The sequence below is a fragment of the Phodopus roborovskii genome, unplaced genomic scaffold, assembly GCF_943737965.1.
Source record: "Phodopus roborovskii unplaced genomic scaffold, PHOROB, whole genome shotgun sequence".
Taxonomy (NCBI): Eukaryota; Metazoa; Chordata; class Mammalia; order Rodentia; family Cricetidae; genus Phodopus; species Phodopus roborovskii.
In genome coordinates this window covers 20523219-20547317 of record NW_026126460.1, presented here as the reverse complement: position 1 = coordinate 20547317, position 24099 = coordinate 20523219, and the positions used below count along the sequence as shown (strand labels likewise).

Genomic DNA, 24099 nt, shown 5'->3' with positions numbered 1-24099 from the left:
CTAGTTGCACTTATGAGAGAAAAATATAAAAATAGGAAGAGATTTTATATTTTGGTCAGAGTATTGCCCAAGCTCCAAGACTCCTGTCTACAATTTACTAGAGGGAAGATACCAACAAAGAGCCTGGAGAAGTCATGTGAGGTTGCCCTCCTTTCTTACAAATGCTGACTTATAGGGAGTTCTTTTCAAGAATACAAAGACATACAACATCACGAAATAGTGGTGAGCTAAAAACAGTGCAAGTGCTACAATCAGTATTGAGGTCAGTATCCTCAAAAAGAAGAGACAGGGGAAAAAAAAAGAAAAAGCAACTCCACTCAAGTTCAAATGATGGGAATAGTGTTTAGGGGACAATTACCCTGTACACATACAATAGTGAAGGCTAACACTGAGTCAAGCCCTACCTAAGACTTTGTAAGACAGCACATGTGTACATGTATGAATACTGTGTACACTCAAAAGACTCACAATTCAACGTCTTTCAGGATTCCACATCTTGCTCTACCAAGAGATAACCCAAAGCAATAAGACATAAGAGCTAAGGAAAGAAAGCCTAAGGCTGATGTTCCCTGAGAAGCAATTCCACTAATGACTCCCCCATTCACCTCCATGCTTTTATAAGCTCTGGTCCGAGCCTCCATGGGTGAAGTGTCTAAGAGCACTCCATAGATTTCTCACCAATACCACAGACAGTCCCACTTTTACCTACCTTCTGAACATACTACTCACTTTTCCTTCTCTGCAGCTCATCAGGTAATCTTCTGTGTTATGAGCACTGAACACAGACACCAACTAGTTTGCTCTTTTGTTTTTTTGACAGGGTTTCACTATACAGCTTTGGTGAGCCTGAAACTCAATATGTAAACCAGGGTAACCTCCAGCTCACAGATAGTTGCTTGCCTGTTTCCCAAGATCTGGGATTAAAGGCTTGTGCCACTACACCTGGCTTGCCTTTTAATACAACTAAGAAAGAGTCAAAGGCTAAGGGTAGTTTGCTCCCATAAGGCAAGCTGCGTTAGCTCCAATGTAAGTGAATTCTTTTCTCACTGATGAGATACTCAAGTCTCTGTTCTCTTATTTCCATGGTGTGAAGGGTAACAACCTAGAAAGCGGCCTTTGTCTTTAAGAAAAGTGTCTGGACATAAGTCCAGGGAGGTGAGATAGGTTCTTTAACTATGACAGAGTTTCATAGCTCATAACAGACATCTAGGGTTGGCTCACACAGCAGTGTCAGAAAGTGCCAAGCAAAGACAAATTTGCTGTCATGTACTCTGTAGACAATGGCTCCAAGAACTAAGTAAACAGTGCCACTCCACAACAGTATCACAAGAGGTACCTCAATATGATTTTAATTCACAAGTAGTTCAGACTCAGACAAGGAAATGATATTTGCTAAAATCAACTTCTTCTTTGTGGAAATTCCTAGTGAAATCAAAACTCAGTGTCATGGGAAGCAGAGAGTTAGTGACAATATTCAAGCACCTGTGTCCCCCACCACTGCCCAGTGCCTACAGGAATAAGAGTGTCAAGCTTTAAAAGGTTTGAAAGGGTTCAAATTCTAATAATTTAAGGAAATAAAACTATTTCAAATCAGTTTGAAAATAGTTTCAAGAAGTTAACCCACTAAGAGTGGTGAGATATACCTGGATATAGTGGCACATGCCTTTAATCCCAGCAGTGGGGGGATGGGGGGGTAGGGGGTGGAAGGGGTAGAAGCAGCAGATCTCTAAGCTCAAGGCCAGCCTGGACTACACAGTGAGTTCCAGGACAGCCAGAACTACACAGAGAAATCTTGTCTCCCAACAAAACAAAACCAAAAAGTGCCGAGCTCCACCATCAAGTCAAAGTCCACACAGGCAAATACAATCACAACGCAGCTTTCTGCTGAGTCAAGCCTATCTCCTGAAGTATTCTCTTGATTTTACACACAATGTCATTTCAAGTTTTTTCCTGGTGCCCCCCCTTAAATTTGTAAGTGTGCTGTGATGACATACTGTTTATCTGTCTGTATGCTGTTAGGGCCCAGAGAACGGACTTGGATTGTGCTTCTCCTAAGCAAAATGCTAGGATGATCCCCTCGGGGAAAGAGAACAAGGAGAAAAGATATATATGTGGAAGGGTCATGCACAGCCCATTGGTAGAAGTCCTCCTTCACAAATACCCAATTTAGCCGGGTGTGTTAGTGCACACCTTTAATCCCTGCATTGAGGAAACAGGTGGCTTTCTCTGAGATCAAAAAAATCGACTGGTCTACACAGTGAGTTCTAAGCCAGGCATGGTGGCACATGTCTTTAATCCCAGCTCTTGGGAGACAGAACCAGGTACAGCTCTGTAAATTCCAGGCCAGCTTGCATAGTGAGTTCCAAGCCAACTAGGACTAGGGCTACATAGTGAGACCCTGTCTCAAAAAAAAAAAAAAAAAAAAAAAAAAAAAAAAAAATCTTCCTCCCCCCAAAAGAAACAAACTTATGCACATGGTGTACATACATACATGTAGACAAACTGATACACATAAAATAAAAATGTTTAAAAGTAGCCAACTCAAGTCAATTTCATAAACACAGTTGATAAGCAAATTAAAAAGAATTTCCTAAGGCTGGAGAGATGGTTCAGTGGTTAAAAAGCACTAGTTGCTCTTCCAGAGGACCTGGGTTCAATTCCCAATACCCAAATGACAGCTCACAACCATCTGTGACTCCAGTTCCAGGGTCCAGGGAATATGTTGCCTTCTTCTGGCCTCCACAGGTACCAGGCACATATGGAAATACATGCAGGCAAAACAGCCATACACATAAAATAAAATTTTAAAAACAGAAATTTCCATAAACTCTATTATTTTCATACTTTTAAACACCCCACACACACCTTAAAGACAAAGAGCAGTTTGAATAATATAACATTTATGGAGTCAATGAAATTACATGATTCTTGTTCCTATATATTATCCCCAAGGAACAAATAAAGAGATCTAAAAGGAAGGGTGTACAAACTGAGTTACTACCTGTGGAGTTCAAGTTTAAAAGAACACAAGTCTGTTTCTATGGCTAAGTTCCTCCATATAGGCCCAAACAGGAAACTGCCCAGCCAAGAGGAAAGTAAAAGTTAACTAAGACCATAGTAGTACTTGAGGAGAGAATTCTTGGCAAGTCCCCCTGAAAAACTGTCAGAGCATCTGAGTCTATGTGTATAAAACCAAAGGGCTGGAAGAACACACACTCTGTTTTTAGTGGAGTCATCTTGGGCAGAGGGATGGGATGAAGGATTGGGCAGGGGAAGGTGAGGAGGATATCTAATAATTTACTTCAAGACACCTGCATTTCTTGACGTTTCAAACAAAAACACACATTACTTGTGCGAAGTTTTCCAGGAGTCTCCAGGGTACTCTTCCTGTTCCCAGCAATACTGCATTAGCAGCTACCACCTCACAGGAGTTCCTGCCAAGCAGAGTCCTGGTCAGCAGCTCATCACATTTAGTGCTCAACAATTAGTCACTTTCAACGCTGGGCCTCATGGCTGCAGTATTCTGGGAAAGACAGGAGAGGAAATAACCATAACCCTACTAAGTAGGGTTTGAAATTCACATAAAGCAAGAAGCATAGTGTACCAATGGGCATAATGGCACACCCATAACCCGATCAGAGGTAGAGGGTTGTCAGTTTTAGACCAGCACAGTACCTGACCCACAAATAAACTGGCAGTATGGGAGTTACTATTCTTTGTTATTGAAACCTGTCTTGGTTTTGTTTGAGTTTGTTTTTTTGTAGCTTGACACAAGTTAAAGTCATCTGTCAAGAGGAACCCTAAATTGAGAAAATACCTCATGGCCTATAGGTAAGTCTATGGTGCATTTTCCTGGTTAATGATTGATGTGAGAGGATCCAGCTCCTTGTGGGCACGCAGGTGGTCCTGGGTTGCATAGGAAAGGTAGCTAAGCAAGCTATGGAACACAAGCCAGCAAAGTAAGCAGTACTCCTCTATGGTCTCTGCTTCAGCTCCTGCCTCCAGATTTGTGACTTGAGCTGTCCTGACTCCCTTCAGGATGGACTATAACTGTAAGATGAAATAAACCCTTTCCCCCCCTAAGTTTCTTTTGATCATGGTGTTTTATCACACCAATCAAAGGTCAATTAAGGCAGTACCCAGAGAACCTGTCTTTTCCATTAGGCTTTTTATAAGCTACTACGAAAGGAGAAAAACAGGCAATGATAGTCCCACTAGGAACTTAAAAAATTCACCTAAGAAAGGCAATGTTCTCTTATAAAGACATCAATAGAGCTAGGCAGGGTAGCAGCTCAGACCCATAATTCTAGCACTGGGGAGGCTGAGGTAAGAGGACTGTCTCAAGTGCTAGGCCAGTCTAGACTACAAAGTGAGACACTGTCTCAAAACAAAAGAAACAATAGCTATTTGGGAACTTTTGTGAGATTAATTATACTACTAGTACTTAGATTCTTCAGCTATAATTATGTTTTCCCATTAAAACATACCAGACAGGCCAAATACCTCAGGAAATAAAAGGTGTTTGCCACCAAGCCTGACAATCTGAGTTCCAATCCCGGTACCCACATGAAGGAAGAAACAATTTCCTCAAGTTGTCTTCTGACTTTCTCATATACACCTTGACATGTATACACATATACATATACACACAATAAAGTGTAAATTTTAAAATTAAAAACATTTATTCCAGGAGGTGTGTGGTAAACTAAACCCCTTTCTGTTCTCTTGCTTCTGGGTCTTACAAGCTTTTATAATTAGATACTTGGGATTCCTGAAACACTGCATAAAAGAGTTTAAAAGAAATTTTTTACTCAACTACTTCCTAGACTCTGGATTCTCAATACCATCTCTTAATAAAAGGAGCCAGAGCCATCTAAAAGTGGCTGATTACAGGGCTGGGACAGGAAAAACAGGAGATAGGCCTAAAACATTTGGTGCGACCAAAAGGAAAGAAAAAGGCAACCCAAAAAGTGTTACTGTTCTATAGCTGAGATGGACATCAAAAGATCCCAAAACACCTATTAAATTAATAGTGAGATAATAGGTGCCTTCTCAATAGCACTGGAAAGGAGGCAAGGGTGGTTATTTATTAGTGTTAATCAACTCTGTACTTGGAGGCAAAAAGAAATCAAAGGAACCAGGTAGTGGTGACACCTTTAACCCCAGCAATCAGGAGGAAGAGGCAGGCAGATCCCTGAGTTTAAGGTCAGCCTGGTCTACAGAACTGTAGTTGCAATTTTCTTTGGGCCATCAACCAGCTCCCAAATAAAGACACAGAGAGTTATTACTTATTAATTATGAATGTCAGCTTTAGCTTAGGATTGTCCCACTAGCTCTCTTAATTTAACCTGTTCCTATTCATCTATGTTTTGCCTCAGGGGTTTTTAACCTTTCATTCTGTATGTCCTACTTTTCTACTTCCTCCATGTCTGCCTGGCCCTGGTGTTTTTTTCTTTCTTCCCCAAGCCTAAATTCCTCTTCCTACTTACTCTCCCTTCAGGGAAATCCAGCCTATACCTCTTTTTCTTTCTTCCCTCACTATTGGCCAGTCAGCTTTTTACTAGACCAATCAGGTGCCTTAGGCAGGCAAGGTAAAAAAACAGCAACACATCTTTACATAATTAAACAAATACAACACATCTTTGCATAGTTAAACAAATACTATGCAACACAAAGTGAGTTCCAAGTCAGCCAAGGAAGTTACAAAGAGAAACCCTATCTTGAGAAACAAATAGAAAAGAAAAAAAGGGGGGGGGGGGACAAAGTTCTAAGAAATCTATAAAATTCCAAGAAGTCTACAAAAGAAAACCTACTAGAATGAAGACACGAGTTTAATAAGTCTAGAGGGTACAAGACTGATACACAAAAACAATTAAAAATTTTTAATTTATTTTTTTGAGTATGTGTATGTAGGTCAGCTTCAACATTGTTTAAAAGAATAGCTCTTGGCTTTTTGCTGCATATGCCAGGATAGCTACTTGCAAGCTCCCAGAAAGTCTCTTGTCTTTGCTTTCTATCTCCCCGTAGGAATATGTGATTACAGAAACTTGAGCTACTGCTCCTGGCTTGTGTGTGGATTCTGAGGATTCAAACTCAGAGGCTCACACTTGCATAGCAAGTGCTTTTATCCACTGAACCACCTCCCTAGCCCCACATAATCAAACAAAAATCTCAGCCCCATCCCATGTAGCTCCTTGTCCACCTCCATTGCTAAACCTACCTGCTTTCTTAGACTTTAACTGAAAAGGCATGCCTATCACTCTTCCTCCTAGCAGATGCTGAGATTTATAGCTTGCCTGTCCTGTTGTTTTCCTCTCAAACTCTAAGAAAATTGTCTGCTGCAGGTAGAGTGCTTGCTTAGCATTAAAGAAGCCCTATATTCAATCTGTAGTACCACAAAATGTAGGGTAGACCAGAACTGTAATCAGAGATAGAGGTAGGAGGATCTGGAGTTCAAGATTATTCTCTGGGCTGAGGAGTTAGCTCAAGAGTTAAAAGCACTTCTTGAGGGACCTAGGTTCCATTCCTAGAACCCACAGAGCAGCTCACTATCTTTAATTATCTTTAACTCCAGTCCCAGGATATCTCACACCCTCTTCTGACCTTTGTGGGTACCAGGCATGCATATGGTACACATACATACATTCAGGCAATACACTCATACACATAAAATAACAAAATTTATAAATCTAAAAAAAAAATATTTTAAATTGGCCTCAGTATGAGGCCAATCTGGGTACACCAGGCCCTGTCTGCAGAAACCAAACCAAACCAAGATAACCACAGCTCCCCTGTAGAGCAGTCAGTAATGCATAGTCCCTGGGTGTAATCTCTAGCATCACACAAGCAAATCAACAGTTCCATTACAGTATCATCAAAAGGAACTATAACACCTAGGTTCCTGTTTGGGTTTGATAGGGTACTTTTAGGTTGGCAAAGGGTCTTGCTGTGTTGCTCAAGCTAGGTTCAAACTCCTGGGCTCAAGCTAGTCTTCTGCTGCTATCTCCTGAGTAAAGACTACAGGTGTCTATCAATGTGCCCAACCTTAGAAATAACTTTAACAATAAAAACTATAGACTTACACAGTGAAAACACAGAAACTGCTAAAAGATATTAGAGATGTAAACATACTAGGAGATAACATGCTCATCAATCAATCAGAAGTCTGACTACGAAGTTGGCAATTCTTTCTGACTGATACACAGAATAAATGTAATTCTTCTCAAAATTCCAGAAGGCTTTTCTGAAGACACTTACAAGTGGATATGAAAATCTAAACACAAATATAACAGGTTTAGAACAGGAGACATAACTAGGAGACTTACTCTGCCTAATTTCACAATTTAGCACAAGGTTATGACACTAGTGTTAAGAATAGACATGTAGGCCAATAGGACACAACAGAGTCCAGAAATAAACCCACATTTTGGCCAATTAAAAGTTGCCTCTGCAATCTTTTTAACAAATGATATTGATACAACAGGATGTCCACACACTGTCTACTACCTAAACAAGATAAACAGGAATCCACCTGTCATGCTCTAAGGTAGAGAGCAAGGTCACATGCCCATATGAAAAGTCTTTTAAATAGAGCTGTTTTAAATCCACCAGCTAGTAAACTTGAAAACTCTGGTTAAAAGCAACCAGAGGAGAAGACAAACACCAGAGACTGGCAGATAAAGCTTAACAAAGCACTTTCTGGGACCAGTCAATATTCTATGGGATTGGAGCTTCCCATGCCTGAAGAATGCTATTAAAACCTGATTCTCCATACAAACCTCACTGCCCACAAAACCCAAGTCTTGTCCTCAGCAGAGATACCAGGTACCATCCACAGCTGAGAAGCAGGAAACTAAGAGGCTGAAATAAGGTCTCTCTTTCTAGAAAGAGTGAAAAAAAGGTGGCACTGTGGGAAATTCAAGGGTTTCTATAGCCACTGTCATTCAAGAGAGAACAAATTATCTTTTAATCTCTTTGAAAGTAGATGGGAATGTCCAATTTTAGGAAAGTCACACTAGAGGACAAGTAAGGAGTGCCAATAACACCAGAATGAATCAATCCTCCTCCCCTGCCCAATGAAACTTTAATTAGTATCAGGGGCAGAAAAGAAGTTGATATTCCAAAATTATGATAGTATATACTATGACTTAATATACTAAAATTCCAAACCAGGTATGGTGACTGTTGGGAACCAGCAGTCTGCTGACCCCACCCCCGACGATGGGAGGGAAGCTTGCTCATGGCCATATCATCGATACATCAGGCTTTACCTGGCTGCTCAAGCTTTACCTGGCTGCCAGAGGACTCAGTTATGCAAGCCCCCCTTTTAAAGCAAGTGCGCCAAGCGCACCCCCCTCTCTTGCCCTCTCTCTCTTGCTTTCTCTCTGACCTTCTTTCTTTTCTTCTCTCTCTCTCTCTCTTTCCTCCTGCTTTCAGTTGGCCACCAGCTACCCCCCTTTCTCTCCCTTCCCTCAATAAACTCCATGTGGGCATGGAGTCTCCAGTTTGTGTTTCATAGGCAATAGTTGTATCAAAAGAACAACAGTGACAATGACACAATTTCAGCACTCTTGAGGCTGAGGTAGGAGCATAAGTTTGAGGTCTGGGTTACATGGTGAATGAACCACTCTCAGAAGAAGAAGAAGAAGAAGAAAAAAAAAAAAACTAGGGAAAAGAGAGGGTTGTGACCCCAGAATAGAAATCTGTATAACACAGAAATTTACAACTTGCCATGAGTAATGAGGACTTAATCCTGACTGATACTGACTTTCTCTTCCACTCAATCTATCAACAAATCTATTTCCAGCTTCAAAGAAAGTTTGTGGTTTCTTTGTTGGAATCTGTTTATTTTTTCCCCCAAGACAGTCTTTCTCTGTGTAACAGTCCTGGCTGGCCTCAAACTCAGAGATCAGCATACCTCTGCCTCCTGAGTGCTGGAACTAAAGGCATGCACACAGCTCAAATTACGTGTTTTAATCCCTATCTCCAGTCTCTACCTTAATAAAGCCACCATCATCTGTCACCAGCTGAATTCTCTACTTCTATACTTACCCCTCCTTAGGCTCTCCTTTTTCTTTTTGGTGTTAGTGTATGTGGAGGTAGGACAACCTTAAGTGTTGGTCCTTACCTTCTCCCTTGTTTAAAGCAGTGTTTCTATTTTTCCATGCTGTATACCAGGCTAGCTGGCCCATGAGCTTCTGCCAGCTTCTGAGTATCTCCCATCTCTGAACAGGAGAACTGGGATCACAGATGTTGTGTTGTTAGATGGGTTCTGAGGATTCAAACCCAGGTCCTCCTTCATGCACTTACCATCTGAGCTTTCTTCTCAGCCATCCCTCCCCCACGCCCCTTTCATTCTGTAGCTCAAGATAACTTTGAATTTATAGCAATCCTTTAGCCATCCTAAGAATCCTAAGTGCTGTATGCATCACCACAAATGGCTCACAGTGCTCTTTTTAAAATATAGCTTAAAGTCATCAAATGTTCCTGAGCCTACCAGGCCTGATAGTACAGATCTGTAATTCAATTACTAGAGGATGGTCATGATGACCATGGGTTCAAGGCTTTCAGGGGTACAGAATGAATTCAAGACCAGTTTGAGCAACTTAGTGAAAGACTGCCTCAAAAAGAAATGGCCAGCTGGTGGTAGTGCACGCCTTTAATCCTAACACCAGGGACAGGAAGATCTCTGTGAGTTACAGGTCAACCTGGTCTATGGAGCGAGTTCCAGGACAGTCAGGGCTACACAGAGAAAACCTGTTCCAAAAAAAAAAAAAAAAGTAAGATGTAGCCTAGAACAGTTAATTGCCTGGCATGCATTGAGGCCCTAGGCTCAATCCCAAATCATGTTTTCACTCTCAGACAGACACAGACACAGACACAGACACAGACACACACACACACACACACACACACACACACGCGCACGCACGCACGCACACACACGAGAAAACATGTATCAGAGTCTATTCTGTTCTGTCCAATCTGCAAGGATACTTCTGCCTTGCTTCCTTAAGTGAGAACAATTAGTAGCCTATGCCAAAGAACCTATGCTTTCTCAAAATCATCAAGCCTCTAGGGGCCAGACCCAGCACCCATTTCTACAGAAAGCAATTATTCATTATGCACTTATTAAATCATTATCTTAGATGTGGCACTGAGATCTGTAGTTTCCTTTACCTACTCCATCCAGGTGTTTTTGTAGGTCACCTGGGGAATTTGGGACACTGGAAATGGTTCACCATCTACATACAATCCACAAGGTTCCTGATGTCATCCTTTGATAGGATGTAAGTAACTCACCTGGCAATGGACAGACAGGGTTAAATGAAGGAGTCAAACTCACTTCCTCTGATATGATAAATCCCAAGCTCTAGCTCTCTAAAGTAAGTTGGAGAAGCAATGAATTTAATAATTTTTTTTAAGATTTATGTTTACTTCTCAGTGGTGTGTGTGTGTGTGTGTGTGTGTGTGTGTGTGTGTGTGTGTGTGTGCACGCGTGCGCTGGTATCCATGTCTTTGGGCACATCAGTGCAGATTACCTCCAGAGGCCCCTGGAGCTGGAGTTACAGGCAGTAACCCAATATGGATGGTGGGACCTGAAGGCATGTCCTCTGTACTTGCAGTGATAAGCTCTCAGCCACTAGAAGTCGCATAAAAGAAGGTTAAACTCCAGCTTTTATGAAAGGGAAGGTCAATATTACTACAAGTGAAGATAAGTGAAGTCTCAGGCAGTTTAGCAAACCACAATGCAGGATTGCAAACTGAAAGAGTAAACCAAGAAAAAGATACAGATCACAACAGCTAGACCCAAGAGGGTCTACAGATTACTGACTGACAAATGAAGCCAGCTGAAGCTTTATATAGCCAGGTAAAGTTTTGACTTTTATCAGTTTCCACAAACACCTCCTTCCTCACGTCAACAGCTGTCCTCAAATGATGGCACACAGAGCCTGAGGGAGCCCCGAGACTCTTTCAGGAATCTACAGGTCAGAACAGTTTGTATACCAGAAATAAGAGGGCATCTGCCTTCTCCACTGTGCTGACCTTCCCACTGATGGTGCAAGAAAAGCAATGATGAGTAAAGCCACCGCCACCCTAGTCCAACTCAAGACATTGGCTGCTTAGATTGTCCCACAGGATGTATATTATCAGGCAACACACGGAAAGAATGCCAAGTTTACCTCCTAGTACAGCGATAAACATTTTTTAAAAGTTTTAAATTACATGACAAAACAAGAGGCAGGACCCTAAGGGTGTAGCTCTTGAACAGCACCTGGGTGTGATGGTGAAAGAGCACTTAAGATACACTAGTGGCCATGGTGGGACAAGTCTGTAACCCTAGCATTTCCAAGGCAGAGGCAGGAGTTTAAGACTATTCTCATCCACATGATGAGTTCCAGGCCAGCCTGATCTACATGAGACAAAACAAACCAAAACATAACACAGCACCACTTCAGCTGCATACAGATGACCATCTCTCTAAGCAAAACCATTGTGTGGCTGAACTGCCAGATTCTTCTGTAGAACACCATGTTTACTTGAAAGAATGACATAAGTGACAAAGTCCTTTAGACTTTGGTATCTGGCAGACACTTCTGGAAAATGAAACAGTAAATCCTGTCACTTCAAGTCAAACAGCTGACAGTACTTGTTGCCAATGAGAAAATCTGACCTTCCAAGAGAAAAATCAGAATTTTGGCAAAACTGTATCTGCCACTTGAAGCATGGCTGCTTTTCTGGAAATTGTGATGCTAATACAAATGACTTTTTGTTTTACTTTATATAAACTCTTAACATTTTTTAATCTATTTGAATGTGTGCATGTGTCACAGTATAACGTGGAGGCCAAAGGACAACTTTCATGACTCTTCTCTCCTTCCAAGGATTGAACCCAGGTCATCAGGCTTGGAAGCAAGTGCCTTTAGCTGATGAGCCATCTCAATGGCCCACTTTTGGTGTCTTCAACAAGGTCTTAGCTATGTAGTACAGGTTGATCTCAAATTTATAGTCCTCTTGCCCCAACCTCTCAAATTCTGGGATTAATAGGCCTAGTGGTGCCATCATGCCTGCTTTCAAATATGATTTTTTCAATGCTGTATAAGAAAACATGACAGCGTTTGGAAAAACTGTGTAACTCAATCAGTGCCTACCACATGATGTCATAGAGTCAAGAAAACATACAAGCTGGTGTGGTAGTACACTTGTGAAACTGATGTAGTAAAATCTTAAGGTTCTAGAAAAATCTGAGCTACCCAGTAAATCCTCAACTTTGGATAACCAAATAACAAAATCCTACCAACCAAAAATTGATCCTTCTTTTATACAATACCAAAGTAAAATATTCACAAACTCCTTGTGTTTCAGGCTCTTCTAACCATCTGAGGCCAAATTCTCTTTAATATTTTTGTTGTTGTTTTATATGTATAAGTATTTTGTCTGCATCTATGTCTACATACAAGGATGCAATGCCCAAAGAAGCCAGAAAAACCATAATCAGCAGTGAACTTGGTTCTCTGGAAGAACAACCAGTGCTCTTAACCACTAAGCCATCTCTCCTAAATTTTCTTAACTCAAAAACTAACATATCAAAATAGAACAGTGTGAGGAAGTAAGTATGAAAATCCAGTTATCTCCTCTTAGTCTAAAAAAAATAATTCTCAAAAATGATTTTCATTTAAAAACATTCATTTATACTAACCATAACATGTCAATAATGGACCTTTAATTTTTCCAAATGAAGTAAATTCCAGTTTCTATAATATGATAAATTTGAGATATACCTCCTACATTACAAAAAATCAACACCATGTATAGTGGAATAAGCTTGTAATTCCACCACTTGAAAGGCAAGAGCAGGTGGAGTAAAGGCAAGCCTGGTCTACATATCAAATTCCACAGCTAGGGATACAAATTAGTGGTAAAATGTCCGACTAACATGCATAACTCCCTAGGTAACTCTCTAGTATACAAACGCACACAAGCACGCGTGCACACACACGCCACACACACACACACACACACACACACACACAATAATACTTGAAGGTAAGAAAATTCAAAGAGGTTTTGAAATGCATAAAGAAATCAAAGGGGGAAAAGTCTGAGAGCAGCTGGTGCAGAGCAGTACTGCCTGTCCAGGATGTCCAGGGGGCCTCTAAAGGAAAGGACAAGGTTCCTGTATTTCAGGGCCCAAGAGACATTAGCATTGTCAGTTCCCAGCTCTCAAAGAAAAGGTAAAAATTTCAGGGTGTCGGAGATAAAAACTAAACATCTTTCTCTGTACTTCACTGGCAGATCAAGGGCATCTGATTCCAAACAAAATCCAGGGAGCTTATGATCAGACTATTTCAAGGTCTTACAGTCTGGTGGGGAAATTACACCCAACTCCAGATCTAAGGTATGGAATGCATCGCATCCTGCAGTGGAGTCACTTTCCCACTAGTGAGGCCTTTCCACCCACATACCTGTTGCTTTCCTTGGTTATGCACATTTGTCCTCCTTTCCCATGCTCACCTTGCCTGGCACTGCAGTCTTCACTGCCACTCTCCCAAGCAACCTCTTTATTCTCTCCACTACAGCCAGGGCACCTCCTACACTCCTGCAGAGCTCCACACCTACACAAGGGCTTCCTGGGCCCCTATTCTTGGTTGTGTTGTGAATGAATCTGCTCCAAGTGTAACTCTAATCCTGTCCTTCACTGCTGTAGCTCTTAGTAGCTCTTAACAGTTTTCTGACCCATGTGGTCACTAAAGTAGGAAACCTACATCATTCCACTCTAATCCTTGCCCAACTTTCTGCATCATTTTGCCACCAAATTATCCATTCTGCCAGATTTAGTATCTTTCTAAACTCTGCATTCCCACAGTACCAACCATAAAATCTTCACTATCTCTAGACTGCTACTTTTTCACCAGCTCCTTATGAGAGACCAGGATCTAGATAGACTCCCTGCTAGGCAAAAAAGATGGCCAATTTCTAAGCCCGCCAGCTTCTTCCTCAACCTCCAATCTTGAGGGGGGGAAAAAATGCTGCCATGCCCCCTGCTGATGGACTGGCTCAACAAGTTAATGACCTGATTAGGATTTTCAGCTTCCAGAGTACTCCCTCTGTTTTGCGGAGGGTTTTTTCTCTGTGTCTGCTTATGCATGTTTCCTCACCCTAACAAATTACTTCCTTTAACTGATATCTTTTTGTGACATTCCTCTCCTGCTACCTGTTTCACTTCAAATTTTTCCCCACATTTAATTCTTTAACTGGGAGAGAAAATGAACCAATCAAGGCCCCTAAACTGTATCATTGCTAGACTATCACTTGGCTCTTGTCTGAAATCCTTAGTCAACCTACCCACCAGCCCTTCTATACTCTTAGACACAAACCTAATGTTATTTTCCTTCTTTTTTATCTTGACATGGAATATACTTATGATTTTACTTAGCATTTTTAAAATTGTGTATTCCAACCCAGTAACTCACACCCATAATTACAACACTAGAGTTCAAGATCATCCTGGACTACATACTGTGAGTTCAAGGCCAGTCTGGGCTACTTAGAAAGAAAAAGAAAGAAAAAAAAAAAAAGAAAGAAAGAAAGAAAGAAAGAAAGAAAGAAAGAAAGAAATCACAGCCAGGGGATGGTGGTACATGCCTTTAATCCTAGCATTCGGAGACAGAGGCCAAGTCTCTCCTGAGTTCAAGGCTAGCCTGGTCTACAGAGCAAATTCCAAGACAGCCAGGGCCACACAGAGAAACCCTGTCTCAAAAAAAACGATGGATGGATGGGTAAAATAAAAAAGGTCTAGTCACATTTAACTGCTGTATTCTTCTGAATTCACAATACCTACAAAAGGAACAATTGGCCCTGCCATCAGTGAGTATTAGGTAAAGACAGGAAGGATCTTATCGTGGTTTAGACGGCAGCTTAACAAACATCTCCAAAGTATTCCTAATATGGCATTTAAGAAATTTTTTTTCTTTCTCATATAAATTTGCAATTTATATGCATCCCTCCCGTTCATTTTAGGACACTCTTAGAAAAGTTACCTAGAAACTGCAAGTCAGCAAATGGATTCATTTAAACTTATCTGTAAAGTCTTAGGCTCTAAAACCCCTGCTCAAAAACCACCACTCTGGAGGACACAGTTCTAATCTAGCAAAACACTCCAAACCGTTTATGATCCCTACTAACGTTCCTCTTGCCATCTGTCACAGAATGGCCCCCCAACAAAACACAACTCAGGGCTGTTTCTTTTCAGGCCTTACTGTATCTTTTCTAAAGCTACTTTGTAACTTGAATGTCTTCCCACCTTTTCATTGCCACAGAACATTCCATAGACTTCTAAGGCCAGGCTTAGAGCCCAATCAGTAAGTAGCCAGCAACAAAGGGGAAAGTTTTATGCAAATAACCCTGGTACTTATTGCAGCAAATGAAAAGCATGGGATCGGAAGGCATCTTCTCTCAAAGTACTCTAAATTACTGCAGATTGGCCAAATCAACAGGCCCTGAAATTAAGGAAGAGATTTGAAAAATCCGACATGACTCCATAATGGATGGGTTTCAAATAAGGATTAAAACATTGTCAAGATTCAGAACTGGTATGTAAAGGCTGGAAGTGAGGTGACGTACTTTTCCAAACAAGTCTTAGTTAAACGCTCCCTTTCTATCACAGCACATACCACAGTAAAACAATTACTTACCTGATTAAAAATTTCCCGTTTCGTACACTCCTGAAAGCATGTTTGTCTTACTCGCCAATGTACCCTCCCTAGGAACCTTTCCTAGAGGCTTCGCTCGTTACCTACTTGTCGATGTTTATAAAAACTGTTTGTAAATGAGTAAATGAAGAAATGGCTGGATAAATGAGTAAATTACATAGGATCACAGTTCCTGCTTGAACTCTAGGGATGTGTTTATAGAAGTTAACTCTCAACGTGGAGTCGAGGAAAAGCAGGCCTTGAAAAGAGCCTGGGCTCCAACCCAAGCCATAATAAAAACCGCAGGGCGGCGGGAAAGAGGACACGCTGGAGCCAGGGCTGAGTAGGTTGCGGGGTTCGGGTCGCCTGAGAAGCCAACTAAGTGCTCTCCGCGTGGCGGCTGACGAGGCGGACTCGGGAGCGGGCCGCGGAGAAGGCCGCGGCCCCGGCCTCACTGGAGAATGACGAAGTAGCGAACCGGAAGCGGGGCTAGGGGCCCGTGCCAAAGGCCGGGGCAAACGGGAGCGGTCGGTGTGGGTGAGGGTCCGGCTCCGCGGCCACACTCACCTAGGGTACCCTGCTTCACCTCGGCTAGGCACCGGCTCCGCGCTGCTTCCTCGCTGCGCCTGCTGGGCGAGCGGGCGACCTCAGGTGTCCCTAGCAACCACGCTCCGCCACGCGACCCGCGCTCCGCCGCCGCCGGCCGTCTGCCACGCACTGCGCGCGCCCCTAGCGGACGGACCGAAGGACAGGAAGGGGTGGGCGGGAGCGGGCACGAGGCAGTCGCGCCGAATCCGAGCGCTTTTGCTGCCTAGAGAATGGGGGGCGGGGCGGGGTAGGTGGGGGAGGTTTTTTAAAAGAAGTGCAAGGGATTTGCGCACGCGCAGCCTCTGTGGCACTCTGGAACTTTGAGAGCGGAATTCTGGGAACTGTAGTCCTGCATTTAAAGGCTCCGTTCATTCTACCTAACTATTACATGGACTCTCTTTGACCATGCCGCGCCCAGACTCTATTAAAGAATTTCCATTAAAATTTCATGAGTTTAAGACAGATAAGAAGAGATAGGACAAGCCACTTCGACTCTCTCCAACTCACCTTTCTCTAAATTCAAGCGTGTAGCGGGACAGAACTAAGCGATACACAACTACAACTACCTGTTCTATGGGATTCCAGTAAGAACTTTAAGAATGTGTGAGTCCCTTCATTATCTCCCCACACAGAATAGATTTGCCGCCTGTTTCAGATGTCGCTGGACCTATTGAATTTTGAGAACGACAGAGACAGTTGGAGGGAAAGAGGCTCTTTCTCAGACAGCAAGCTACAGAAATTTAGAGAGTAATCAACAAGAAGACTAACCCGATGAAAACAATTCAGACCACAGCAAGGATGCCCAACAAAATATGTAGGTAAGGGTCATTGGTGATATTATACTATTAAAGCATTACTTACCAATCTTAGATCAGAAAAGCTAGGGCAGTTGTCCATTTTGTCTCCTGATGTGATTTGGATTACACAGCAGTATTTATGAAGTACAGTGTATTTCATAAAATGTTAAATTTTAACAGAATTTTGAAAATTTAATCTGAATCTAATCAAGCATTGGCTCTAACTTCTGGTACATAGGATTTAAGAAAAACAATTGAATAATGTCAGATAAACATAGAATCTGAGCCAATATGCAGTATGAATGAACTTTCTTCAACAAAACAGAAGTGCTCAGGCTAGAGAACAAACCTTGTGGTTAAGAGCACACTGCTTTTCCAGAGTACCTGAGTTCCATTCCCAGGACCCATGTTGTATGATGCACAACTGCTGTGACTCCACGAAGTCACTTGAACATAACCACCTGCCACACACACACACACACACACACACACACACACACACACACACAGAGAGAGAGAGAGAGAGAGAGAGAAATTTAAAAAGAATTTTTTTTTTTTTTTTTTTTTGGTTTTTCAAGACATGATTCTCTGTGGCTTTGGAGCCTGTCCTGGAACTCACTTTGTAGATCAGGCTGGCCTGGGACTCACAGATATTATCCTGTCTCTGCCTCCCAAGGCCTGGAATTAAAGGTGTATGTCACCACTGCCAGGATGTGTGTGTGTGTGTGTGTGTGTGTGTGTGTGTGTGTGTGTGTGTGTGTGTATAAAGAGGTCAGGTCAGCCAGATGGCTCAGCAGATGAAGGTGCTTCCCACCAACCCTGAAGATATAAGTTCGGGACTTGAGACCGACATGGTGAAAAGAGGAAACAAACTTCACAGAGTTGTCCTCACAACCGACACGTTTGTAGTAACTTATGAAAGCCACAGGAAACTAAACCAAGTATTTTAACATTTTGATGATTTAGGAGATATTCTTGTTTTCTAGGAAGCATAGAAGTTCTGAGGATACCAATGACATAGTGCTAGAGGTTTACTATCGCTTTAAAGATGACATAGTGCTAGAGGTTTACTATCGCTTTAAAGATGACATAGTGCTAGAGGTTTACTATCGCTTTAAAGTTACCACAGGAAGGAAGGGAAGGTACCACAGTCAGTAAAGTGTTTGTTGAACAAGTATGGAAAACTAAGTTCAGGCCAGGCTGTGTGGTGTACAACTTTAATCCTAGCACTCGGGAGGAAGAAGCAGGTGGATCTCTATGAGTACTAGGCCAACTTGGTCTACAGAGTGAGTTCCAGGACTGTCAAGGCAATACAGAGAGATCCTGTCTCACTGACCCCCCTCCAAAAGGAAAACAAAGTTCATATTCCAGCAGCCACATAAAGAGCTGGGCTCAGTTGTGCAGGCCTGTAATCCCAGTGCTTGGAAGATAGAGACAGGAGGATCCCTTCAACTTTCTGGCTAGTCCATCTAGCTTATTGATGACTCCAAGTTCAGTAACAGGTCACATCTCAAAAATTAAAATTGTAGGGCTGGAGAATTGGCTCAGAGGTTAAAACACTGGCTGCTCTTCCAGGGGCCATTTTTTAAAGAGCACTGGATGCTCTTCTAGAGGTCCTGAGTTCAATTCCCAGTAACTACATGGTGGCTCACAACTATGTATACTGAGATCTGGTGCCCTCTTCTGGAGTTAAAAAAAAAAAAATGATTATGCTAGGCCTTGATGACACAGACCTTTAATCCCAGCACTCAGAAAGCAGAGGCAGGTGGATTTCTGTGAGTTTGAGGACAGCCTGGTCTACAAAGTGAATTCCAAGATAGCCAGGGCTGTTACACAGAGAAATCCTATCTCAAATCCCCTTAAAAACTTTAAGATTGAGAGTGATTGGGAAGCCACTCCACATAAACTCCCTCTGTACATAAACATGTACATACATAGAATGTAAATAACCAAATAAAATGCTATAGGAGGTCAAGAGATATAGCTTAGTGATAGATGCATGCCTAGAGACTATGCACAAGGTTATGGATTCAGTTCCCATCACAAAACCAAACAGTTGAGCATGGTAGAATACACTTTTAATCCTAGCACTCTAGAGGCATAGGTAGGTGGTCTCTGCCAGTTCAAGGCCAGCCTGGTAGAAATAGAAAATTCCAGGCCAGCCAGAACTACATAGTAAGACTCTGTCTCAATAAGTAAGTTAATACAAATAATAACCAAAATAATAACAGTAAGAAAGCCCAACACCTACAGAAAACACACCTTAGTAGTAAGGAGTACAATTACTATCCAGGCCTCTCTCTCTGTCTCTGTCTCTGTCTCTCTCTCTCTCTCTCTCTCTCTCTCTCTCTCTCTCTCTCTCTCTCTCTCTCCTGATTTGATTTGGTTCTTGAGGCAGGGTTTCTCTGGGTAGCCCTGGCTATCCTGGAACTCACTTTGTAGATCATGCTGGCCTTGAACTCACAGAAATCCACCTGCCTCAGCCTCCCAAGTGCTGGGATTAAAGGTGGGTGCCACTACTGCATTCCACCACCACCCAGCCCAGCCAAGTCTTAGTTTCTAATACATTTTTCCATGAAAGGGAACCTAGCATCTTTGGAAAAGAGATTGATTGTAGGCTCAAGCAGAAAATAAATGAGCCTGGAGTCTCCTTTCATCAGCAAAGGAAACCCTGCATATAGCCACAATGGTAGGAAAGAAGTGTGTCACTGGAATTAATTGAAAGATCTCCCAACAGACAAGGCTGAAACAAATTAAGAACAAAGTAAAGAAATACTTTTTCCTAACCCAGATAGCCATGTGTCTGTCCTTGGAATCATTTGGTACCTTAACAGAAAGGACAAATCTGAAGAGAAGAGATCTAGTATGTAGACACTATTCTGAAGGAGGAAGGGGAGTACTCCCTTTCCTTAATTCTGGGCTATGCCTATATGGGGCAAAAAGAGTTATTTTACAGTGGAGACATCGTACAAACAGAATAAGATGGGGTGCTGTATTCCTATAACCTCAGCATGTGGAAGACTGAGGTGGAAGAATGATCTAGCTAGCCTGTGCTGCATGCTGAGTTCCATGCTGGCCAGAGCCACATATGAGACAATGTCTTAAAAATAAAATCATACCTAACATTTCACTGGTTGACCAAGGTCAGTATAAGACATGAATCATGTTCATTAAATGGACTTTGGATATGGTGTGATAAAAATTACACTGCAAATTGGACATTGTGGGTTTACTGCCATATGGGACAATGGCTTCTGGTTTGTATATGTGCATATTTATGTGGGCATGAAAGTAAGCATCGGTGACAAAATTAGAAAGGGGTTGTGATGGATCTTAGTTGTCAGCTTGACTGGAATCAACTGGAACCGGAAATCCATTAAAGTCCCTGTGCAGTCCTGTGAGGGACTTTCTTGGCTAAACTACTTGAATCATGAAGACCCTCCTGAGTGGGGGCAGCTCAGATAAAAAGCCACAGAAGAAGGAAATGTTTGTCCCCCCGCTGGTTTTCACTCTTGCTGGAAAGTTCATGCATCCGGTCATTACTGCACTCTTTAACTGATATTAAAGCCAGATTCTTTGGGCTTCCAATGTAGACTGAAGGCCAGAAGATCTCCAGGAATATTCTAGACATTCAACACTGGATTGGACTGCTGAGACATTCAGCCTCGTGACAGAACAACTACAGGATTTCAGGTTCTCTAGTGTGAGGCAGCAGTTGTTAAACTACCTAGACTGTATTGTGTAAGCCAATGTAATTTGTCCCCTTATGTTCATCTGTCAGTTCCGTTCCTTGAGAGCATGGGTTCTCAACCCTTAATCCAGTTCCTCATGATGTGGTGACCCCATCCATAAAATTATTTTGTTCCTATTCCACAGCTGTAATTTTGCTACTGTTATGAATCATAACGTAAATATCTGACAGCAGGGTATCTGATATGTGACCCTTGTGAAAAAGTCATTTAACCGCCCACAAAGGGGTCAAGACCCACGGGTTGAAAACCACTGCCTTAGAGAATGCTGACTGCTCCAGGAACCACAAAAGAGCAAAAAGAGATCTTAAGGGGGAGGATGAGACGGGTAATAGTACACAAAAGACATGAAATTAAAAAGGGGACTACTGGAGATGGATGGGAGAGAGGACAGGAGAGAAACCAGAACAAGGTAAGTCAGGCAAAAAGGTACACACCTGTTCAGGAGACTGAGACCACAAGATGCTTGAGTCCAGGAGTTTGAGCCCCATATTAAAAGAAAAAAAAAAAATAGCACTCAGGCTGCAGAGAAGGCTCATCAGCCACAAACTGCTCTTACATTGGACTCACATCAGACGCCGCACTGCCTGTCAGTCCAGCCCAGACTTAGTCCAAATGCCCACCTCTGGCCTCTTCAGGAACTTACATGAAGGTACCCACACAGAGATATATGCACATACCCACACATAGACACATGCATAATTAAAAATTGTAAAATCTTTTAAAAAGAACACCTTTGTTTCCTTTTTAAAGAAATAACACTTTCTTTTCCTTTGTTATTATTTTGAGATAGGGTTTCTCTGTGTGGCCCTGCTGTCCTGGAACTCCCTCTACTATAAACTCAGAGATCCACCTGCTTCTGCCTCCAAGTGTTTGGTCTAAAGGCATGTGCACCACCATAAGCAGCTAGTTCTTTTTTTTTTAAAGTAATTTTTTAATCTATTTTTATTTTATTTTTTTTTATTTCATGTGTATTGGTGTTTTGCCAAGGGTATTGGGTCCCCTGGAACTGAAATTACAGACAGTTGTGGGCTACCATGTGGGTGCTTGGAATTGAACCTGGTTCCTCTTAACCACTGAGTGCTCTTAACCACTGAGCCATCTCTCTAGTTCATACTTTCCTTTCTTGACTCTGGTAATCTTTCTCCTCATATTCTAAAACCCTAATATATCCATTGAAAAGATGTGACATAAACTACATAGAGAGGTATGCTGGAAAATACATGACCACTGTACCCGAGCCATTAATAACAAGCAAAATCTGAGAAACTGTTTCATCCAAAAGAAGCCTAAGGTGACAGTTAAATGTAACATGCACTGGATCCTAGAACAAAAATGAAAGGAAATGAAAAGACATACATCAGACAAAATAAACTAATAAGGGTGGGAGAGACAGCTCAGCTGCTACTCTTCCAGAGGTCCTGAATTCAATTGTCAATAACTACATGGTGGCTCACAAATGTCTCTAGTGGGATCCGATGCCCTCTTCTGGCATAAAGGTGTACATGCAGGTAGAGCACTCACATTAAATAAATAAATAAATAAATAAATAAATAAATAAAATAAGGGGGAGGGAATGGGAGGAAAGGAAGCAGGGGAAAGTGTGGATGGGATGTAAAATAAATGAAAAAAATTAATAATTTTTTTAAAAATAAATCTTTAAAAAGGATCTTTATTAAAAAAAAAGCCAGGTGTAGTGGCTCACACCTTTAATCCCAATGCTCATAATGCTCATGAGGCAGAGGCAGGTGGATCTCTGTGAGTTTATGTCAGCCTGGTCTACAAAGTGAGTTCCAGGGCTGTTATACAGAGAAACCCTGTCCCTAAAAAACAAAGCAAAAAAAAGCTAACATGTAATATCCTAAATAATAGAAGAAATGGGGACAGGATATAAATGGCCTATCCATCTAATTTTTCTATACATTGAAATCTATTCTAAAAATAAAGTATACATTTTTTAAAAATACATCAATTGAAATCTGCCTGGAGTGTATTATCCCAGTGATCAAAGGCACCTTCATCAATAATGATAAAGAGCAAGCAGTTGGAGATGACCCACAATCTGTCATGCTTTCAGTCTCTATTAGTAAAGATTTTTGTTTTGTTTTTTGCAATGGGTATTGGTTCATGCAAACACCCATAACTTGTCAAAATACTGAGAGTAAGTGACTGCTGAGTACAAAGCCATGGGATGGGATATCTGTGTTAACTCCATCCCTACTGAAGGTGCAGGGAACTTTGCAAAAGATAGCGTAGGAAAGATTTACAAGCTGTGCTGAGTGGCATGTGCCTTTAATACCAGGACCCAGGAGGCAGAAGCAGGAGAACATAGATTTCTGTCAATATGAAGCCAGCCTGGTCTACATATGGAGTTCCAGGCCTGCCTCTGTCTCAGAGTGAGTTGGAGTGGGGAGATGAGGGGAAAGAGAGAGAAGAGGAAGAGGAGAGCCTCCGAGGATGGGGAGGAGAGCTGGGCATGGCATGTAAACTCACAACAGATGCGGTTACCTATACATGATCAAGCCAGTCAAAATTCCAGCATGATTGCTGTAGGGGCTCCTGAGCCCCACCCCCATATGAGGAGCTCTAGGCAGTTGATGGCTAGTGAGGGAGAGTCAATTTGGGTTGGGGAGGGGGGAGGTTGTCGCTGACGTTGCCCATGTTCCAGTGGATAGCTCCACACCCATGTCCATGTGAACAGCACTAATTGGGTTCAGTGGGTTATGAAAAATGGTTATTAAGAAAAACATGAAGCTGGGAAGGAGACATGTAGGAGGGGACAAAGAGTGGGCAGGGAGTGGGTATAATCAAAATACATTGCATACATGCATGAAACTTTCAAAGAATAAATTAATAGGTCTTCTGTAGCCTGATAATAGGTTTCTCCAATGACACAGTAATGCCAGATCACAACAAATTACAAAAGTAAAAGAACAGGCTTATTTGAGCAAAGTAACTGCTAGGTGAGTTCTCCAGTCCCAGAAATTGGAGCTGGAGAAGTCACACACTGGAACTAAAGCAGGGAGCTTATATAGGTTGAAGGAGAGAGGTGATGACATGTCCACCACAAGCTGAGTCACTTTTGGCAGGGGCTCAGGCTGCTGGAAACTTCAGGGGAAGAGCTGCCACAGCTGTCAAGAAGGTGGAAATAGGCTTTTTGGTGCCTTCCCTATGTTTTTTGAGAGTCGGTGAGTAAGTAGAGTTTGGAGCCAGGGAGGGAAGGAGGGAAGGAAGGAGGGAGGGAGGGGGAGGAGAGAGAGAGAGGGAGGGGAG

General features: G+C 42.1%; 1 protein-coding gene across 3 annotated transcripts in view; it reads right to left on the bottom strand.

Moving 5' to 3' along the window:
- Positions 1-16513, bottom strand: part of Ttll4 (tubulin tyrosine ligase like 4) — a 40741-nt gene extending 24228 nt beyond the window's left edge. The window contains exons 1-2 of one of the 3 annotated variants that reach the window (XM_051190478.1): positions 16260-16513; positions 3350-3523 (exon numbers count right to left, since the gene is read on the bottom strand). The gene's annotated coding sequence lies outside the window, so the exon portion shown is untranslated. Of the gene's footprint in view, positions 1-3349; positions 3524-15695; positions 15802-16259 lie in introns of those variants that run through there. The other 2 variants (XM_051190480.1, XM_051190479.1) reach the window with 2 other exon arrangements.
- Positions 16514-24099: the final 7586 nt, after the last annotated feature.